The sequence below is a fragment of the Rhamphochromis longiceps genome, linkage group LG5 (genome assembly GCF_057381845.1).
Source record: "Rhamphochromis longiceps isolate RC_006_pf linkage group LG5, R_longiceps_female_GT1.1, whole genome shotgun sequence".
In the NCBI taxonomy this organism is placed as follows: Eukaryota; Metazoa; Chordata; class Actinopteri; order Cichliformes; family Cichlidae; genus Rhamphochromis; species Rhamphochromis longiceps.
In genome coordinates, this window is record NC_140561.1 from 18178102 (window position 1) to 18184101 (window position 6000).

Here is a 6000-nt window from a genome sequence, read left to right on the forward strand (position 1 = left end):
TGACAACTCGTGCTCACATGTCACAGCGATAGTCATATAGTGACTATCGCTGTGACATGTGAGCACGAGTGTTATTACAGTAGTGTTACTACTGTTAGTTGCTCAGTATCATCTGAACAGACTATATTGTTTTTACAATTTATCAAAACTGATTTTAGGTAAAAATCTGGATGATTAAACAGTGTTTGTAATTTTGCTTCAGCGGGTGACTCCACATGTTTGGCCAAGTTTTAGGATGTATGCTCATTTGTGTCACTGGCTGGAAACAAACCTTTCACTTGCAAAGTGAATGTGTCAATCACCACGTCACTTTTGGCTTCAAAGGATTAAATACTGCTTAGGAATTTCAGAATTTACTATAAAATATCTCACAGAGGACTTGCATAGTTCTGAAAAGAAATTGACACTTGAAACCAAGGTTAGCTTGTACCAGAATCATGGCGAGATAAAAACATGGAGAAAGAAAAGAACAGCTCACGATCCAATTGCCTCCACCATGTTTGACACTGTCTGCTACATATGGTGGAGACATGGGCGTGTAAGGCTGCCAGCGGAACTGAGTCTCTAGTGTTTAGATGATATGACTGCTAACAGAAGTACCAAGATGAATCCTGAAGCATGCACTCTCTGCTCAGAATCAGCCAAGTGCTGAATGACTGATCAGCCAGTACTTTACAGTGAAATGGATAACAATATTCTTCAATGGCCAGATCAGAACTCAACACAATAGAACAACACAAAACTGAAAGGAGAAAGTCCCACAAACAAGCAAGTGGCTGCGGTAAAAGTGGATGCAGAGCATCTCAAGTTGGAAATATGACGTTTACCTCTAGACCTTTCAATGACTACAAAAGCTTTTTATTCAAGCATTAAAAAAAATACTTGGATGCACCTTGACCTCCATCCACATCCCCATGCCACAGCATTGTTTGGTTTGTTTGTGTTGTTGACAAACTGATGTACTTTGTGAGGCCTTTATAACATTTTCAGGTGCTTACTGCAACATGAAAGACGTCCTAATATTTGACATAGATAAGAATCTATGGTACCTACGCATGTGCGCCAGATTTGGTTGCTTAACTGATTTTGTCTGAGTACTTTGTGCGCAAACATACAAACGGGCAGAGATTTTGAGTAAGATGATTTGAGTATGTTTGTCTAGTAGCTTGTGAGCCTGTGAAAATGGGTCACTATGTAGAACAATGACAGTAATTCCTAAACAGTTAATGTAATGTTTTTTGCTAAATCCCTTGAATTAGATCTGAAAGTCTGAACTTTGATCACACATTGATGGTTTGATTTAAAATCCACCGTGGCGAGGGAAAGATTACAAGAATTGTGTCATTGTCCAAATATGTTCATTATGGGGCTAACTGCAGCCCCTGCTTTCTTTGGAAGTCGCTTCAGTTAGTCACCTCAAATTTAAGCTGCGTTTAACTCTCTACCTTGTTACCCTCATTTCCCTCTGTTTCCTCATTTGCATGTTATTTTCACTGTATTTCGGTGGCATGATACCAGTGCTGCAACCATTTGCAGTATATGCACCACTTTGTTTGATTTGTGACTTCACACTTCTACTCTCCTATGGCAAAATCATGATGTCCACATTTAGTTATAGTTTAGTTTAATAATAAACCTCCACGAACATCGGTGACATCTAGTTTTCGCTTTTGAAACTGTGGTAAATAGATTCATTGCATGCAAGCTACGTGGTCTCTAGACGGAACCAAATGTTTGAGCTGAGTGTTTCAGATGTTTATTATGTATCTTGGGTTGGTGTGACAGACAGGATGGCTCATTTTGTACCGTGTAACAAAAGAAATTCATAAAGTGAGCAGAAAGTTAAAAAAACACCAGTAGTATTCAAATTAAGTATGTATTAAGTATAAGATTTAATTACGAAGCACAATTTTGTTTTAAAGATAAATGTTCTTATTTTGACCTAAAACAATATGTGAACCATATACAGTATTACAGAAGTATTATATATGTGGAATCAGTAATCAGGAGTTTCACTTGAATCCGTTGAATAGCAGTACTCAAGTGAAGATGACTCATCTCTGAACTGTTTTGTATCTGTTTACGTACTTTTAAACTGCAGAGGTAAAATTGCTGCAACTATAATAACAAAGTAGAAATCTACATAGTTTCCAGTTTGTAGCAGCCAGACCATCCATTCCCATTTCCAGAAATATAATCCAACAGGTTGTTACTGTTGCAAAACTGTGACAACAGTTCACAGTCACACATAAATCAAAAGTCTGTGCTCTGAGATGCACAAACTCCAGTACACTGGAATTTTCTGCGCACTGGCTGAAATAGAGGTGACTTTATAAACACACTGATGTCGGCCTGTGCGCCAGTAATTGCTATGCATTTTAATTTATTTTATAATTGCTACTGCCATCAGTTAACCGAAAGCAAACTTGCACACACGTTATAAAAGAAAAATGTAAACATGATTTCTCATGCTTGGATGTACATTTAATTTATGTGTGCACAGACTTTCGAGTAACCTGCCAGTGTTGTCATATCGGCGGGAATGCTCGTTCCTAATCAAAAACACACCGGCCTGTATTTGTATCAACGTTGTAAATGCAAATTGGAGCAGACATCTAAAAAATAACTTTGCACATGTGGTGTAATATTTTATATTTGCTTGTATTATTAAACAATCACAAGCAGTTAATAAAAGAATCACTCAGTGGGATTTATGCAGCAGTGTTGGCTGTAATATGTTACTGTAATCACATTACATTTTTTAGTGACACAATAATGAAATGCATTGCTGTACTAAATTCAGTAATCAGATTACAATTATAATAATGCTATTACTTTGCTACAAATGTGCTTCAATTATCTGCACAGTGGTAAGACAGAAAGGAAAGAAAAACCTTTCTGCTGTGCAGTTGCACTACAATCAGCTGATTTCAATTAGTGTGCAGAAAGGAGGTATATGGGGGACTTTATTTTTATTACACAAAAGGACGAGAGTGGTAAAGCACAAACTGCATCCAGGAAAAAAAAACAGCTGTACTAACCGTAACAAAACATCAACCTCCATTTCCATCTGTACATGTTTCTACAGCAGAATCTCTGTGAAGTCTGTTTTTGCTGTTTTTCAATTTTGCTTTGTTTTGTCATCCTTCTATTTAAACTTAAACATTAAAAGAAAGATTCCTTATGTGTCCTCATTAGGGCTGGGATTTATGTCGGTGAGTGGGAAAGTAGTGTAAGGAAAGAGTAATTATGTAATCCATTACTTCTTTTTTTTGCAGGTGATTCTTGACACACTTCTTTAAACAGTCCCAACACTGTTTGAAAATCCTTCCTCACCCTTATTAGACCTTATTGATAAAATCAATTATTCTGGTAGTTTGAAAAGATTCATTTGATGTTCCTTAGATGTTAGAAAACGAATCTTCACTCACTCCATGGGACACTTATTTATCTCTGAGCTTTGTACATCTAATTTTAATCAATTAATCAAGATAAATAATCAAGGTGATTTTATTTCTAATGCTTGAAGTTTCTTTTAAGACCTGCCTGACAGTTATCGTAGGGTCTTTACCTTCTTGTTGTGAATTGACGCTGCATTAAAAGCTGAATTGATCTGAAGTCATGCCTGTCAGTCTTAATACTGTATAGTTGATAGTTTTACAGGACTAACTACTTGTCAAATATGATCTTTTGGGATTATATAATAATATAAGGATGTAATTGCAGACAGCTTCCAAGCAATACCCATGCTGATGAAAACCCTGACAACCTAAGGATATTGATTTGTTACAGCGGGCGTTGTCCCCTCTTAAATATGTCCAATTCTTCCCCTAAGGACAATTCTTACCTCACCAGTGTATATTTGACTTTTGTCTCATCATCATCATCATCATCATCATCATCATCATCATCATCATCATCATCATCATCATCACAATTTTAATCTTCAAATATAATCCAATGCACTATAGTTTGGAGCAGGTTTCATAATATTAGTTGTCTAACACATAAGATCTCATATACTTCTAAATAAAATGGCATTACGCGATAGTCAAAGGTTTCTAAGGGCAAATCCAGTTCAGATGAGGTGGGTCATACACATAAAATGAACAAATGAGCAAAGCAAATGATAGATACCTAAAAATATTCTTGATGTATAATGCAATATGATGATTTTATTTATTTATTTACTTTTTAAGGCAATGCGAAAACCATTGTTGGGACTTAAATGGCCTGTATTTGTATAGCGCTTTTACTAGTCCCTAAGGACCCCAAAGCGCTTTACACATTCAGTCATCCACCCATTCGCACACACATTCACACACTGGTGATGGCAAGCTACATTGTAGCCACAGCCACCCTGGGGCGCACTGACAGAGGCCAGGCTGCCGGACACTGGCGCTACCGGCCCCTCTGACCACCACCAGATGATGTTGATAATTCCACCCACAAGTAAAAATATCACGTATGGCAAAAACTGAAGATGTCTGCCAAACAAACTTTGACATAGTATCTGTGTGGAAAAGTGATGCCTATGTGTCAGTATGGTTTAGGCCACAGTCACATCAGAGTAAAGATAGGACAGGAACTGCATCCGACTAGCAAAGAAATCAGCAGTTTCTCGGTGACTGCATTAAAACTTTTTTTTTTTAATATTTAGTGAATGATTACAAGTAGCTGATCAATACCCTCAACCTCTGTGCGCCCACTTTTATCACAAGGTGATTGCCTGGTGGGAGGCAACCTGTCTCCAAACAATCGCAATCCCCTGAAATCACTCTCAGACAAATAAGCAAAGGATTGCAAATAACGCGTTTATAAATGAAGACAGATTGCCAACACATTGCAATCAGCTGGAGTGAATCACAGTCTCTGACCTCTGTTTTCCCTACTGTGACTGTCCCATTAGCAGACATGCTGGTCTTCTTTAGCTTCTTTAGCGTGTAGAATGTTTGGACACTGGTTTTCATAAAGTGTGACTCACTGATTGGTCTGCTCTGGGTTATGACAATGAAGAAACGCTGTGTGAATGTGGCCAAAAAAAAAAAAACCTTTTCTGAATGAGTTTGCTAAAGAATAAAATGTTATGTGACCTGTCAAATGCACTGTTTTGTCACATTTGTAACAGAATGCACAATGGGAATGGAAAGGCACTCAACCTTCACAGAATGTCTGCATAAGAAAGTTGCAATCAATAAATGTGCCATGACCTTCTAGCCCTTGGAGAGTTTTTCAGTCTTGGCCACAGTGATGCGCAACGCACAAATATGCACACTGAACTATGCTCAGCTGACATCTATGTCCATACATGCGCAGACTGTGTTAGATTTGATACAAGTCTACATTTGGAAGCCTGTAACCTTAAGAAAGGCAGTATTGTGTATGCAGTATAGAGAGCATGCTTGTGAGGTAAATGTTTTTTTGTATATATTGTACATCACCATGATTCATTCCAACACATCTCTTCACAGCTGCTGTGAGGCTGGTGGGTGTATTTGGGCTGTGATCAAGCAATCGCTTAAAAATACACAAGCTTTGTTCACATACAGCTACAGCAGTGAGTGCAGAACAATTTTAGATTATGTTTTTTGATGCATGCTCAATCATCCAGGTAAGAAAACGGCAAAAAGTTGATTCTGTTCATCTGGATGTAACGCAACAGCCAGATGTTGTTTCTCTAAAGCGTCTGTGCCCCAAGGGGAATTAAATTATAAGGTTGTAAAAAGTGCGGAAACAAATAAGCATTCACCAAAGAGTCCATTAAGATTTGGTTGTTGATTGCCATAATCTGAAAATCTCGACGCAGCATCCACCTAGCAGGATTGAGAGACGAGACAAGACATGGATCTGTATTTGTGAACTGTATTAAGCATTTTTTTTAATGATAGCAATTTTTGAGGAACACAATAGCAAGTTTCTCTTATGGCAAATGTAGTTGGTTAAGATATCCATTTACATGTTGTTGCTTTGATTGTGTAAGTCCATCAAAAAAAAATGCAT